Raw genomic sequence first — 955 nt, 5'->3', positions numbered from 1 at the left:
GCTTGAATTGCACTGGCATGCATTGGTTACCGTGACAACAACTTGTCACAGGAAGCGCTAACTCCACATAGCACACGCGTCACCTGGTGATGCCATGTTGTAAACAAACCACCGGCTAAGCTAACACGACTTAGCATAGTTTCATCTTAGGCTAAGCTACGAAATAGCTTTAACAATTAGGGGTTAGCACCTCTTTAAGCTTTTAAATACAGCATGTGTGTATGCAGTGTGAAGTAATTTGAATTTAACCTAATCCCTGGTTTCTGATTTTTCACTTTCTCTATTCTCTGTTTCCCCATCTTCAATTCTTCTCAGCTAATGTAACAATCTTAGATGTATCCTTCCTGAATGCTTTTGCTCAGTTACTAGTTCATTAAATCTAAATTTAATTACATTTTAACTGTCTGTCTAGAGAAGAATTTACTGGGTACTGGGTGTTTTTAGTAGCAAAGTGAATAACACACTATCGAGGGCGGGGCACACGCATGGTCGGCATGGGGCATGGGAGCTGAACACGCAGCAGCTGTGACCAGCCATGGTGTGTTGCCCAACACAAATCTTACAGTTAATCACTAGTGCTACTGATTGTTCCTAATACCAGATTGATTACCCTGTTTCATTTTAAATCCATTTACATGTTATGCCCCCTTTTGTTCCACTTTGATTTGATGTTCTCTCTGAACCTCAAAAGGAACCAGAGACACTTCTATTTTGATTTGTTTTTTTTTCAACATTTTATGACCCTGTTACACAAGTCATCTAGACAAATACTAGGGCGTAACTATAGTCCTGAGCACCAAGTAATACGCATAATCTGAATAGGAATGCTCTCAATCTTCCTTCTCCCTCTTCTACTTCACTTCCTCAGAGATTGAGCCTGTTGTGAACCATTAGTAAGTTCTGAGTGATAATTTGAGAATAAGAACAGTCTTAAGTCATCAATCAGAACTCTGTT

At 39.6% G+C, this 955-nt stretch overlaps 1 long non-coding RNA gene across 1 annotated transcript in view; it reads right to left on the bottom strand.

The window, feature by feature from the left end:
- Positions 1 to 200: 200 nt before the first annotated feature.
- LOC107667911 (uncharacterized) overlaps positions 201 to 955 on the bottom strand; it is a 26,167-nt gene continuing 25,412 nt past the window's right edge. The window contains exon 5 of the long non-coding RNA XR_001631828.1: positions 201 to 278. This is a non-coding gene — a long non-coding RNA (uncharacterized LOC107667911). The remainder of the gene's footprint in view (positions 279 to 955) is intronic.

The sequence above is a fragment of the Sinocyclocheilus anshuiensis genome, unplaced genomic scaffold (genome assembly GCF_001515605.1).
Source record: "Sinocyclocheilus anshuiensis isolate Anshui unplaced genomic scaffold, SAMN03320099.WGS_v1.1 scaffold3208, whole genome shotgun sequence".
Classification (NCBI taxonomy): Eukaryota; Metazoa; Chordata; class Actinopteri; order Cypriniformes; family Cyprinidae; genus Sinocyclocheilus; species Sinocyclocheilus anshuiensis.
Note: the sequence above shows the minus strand (reverse complement) of the source record. Positions and strands in the feature narration are given on the sequence as shown.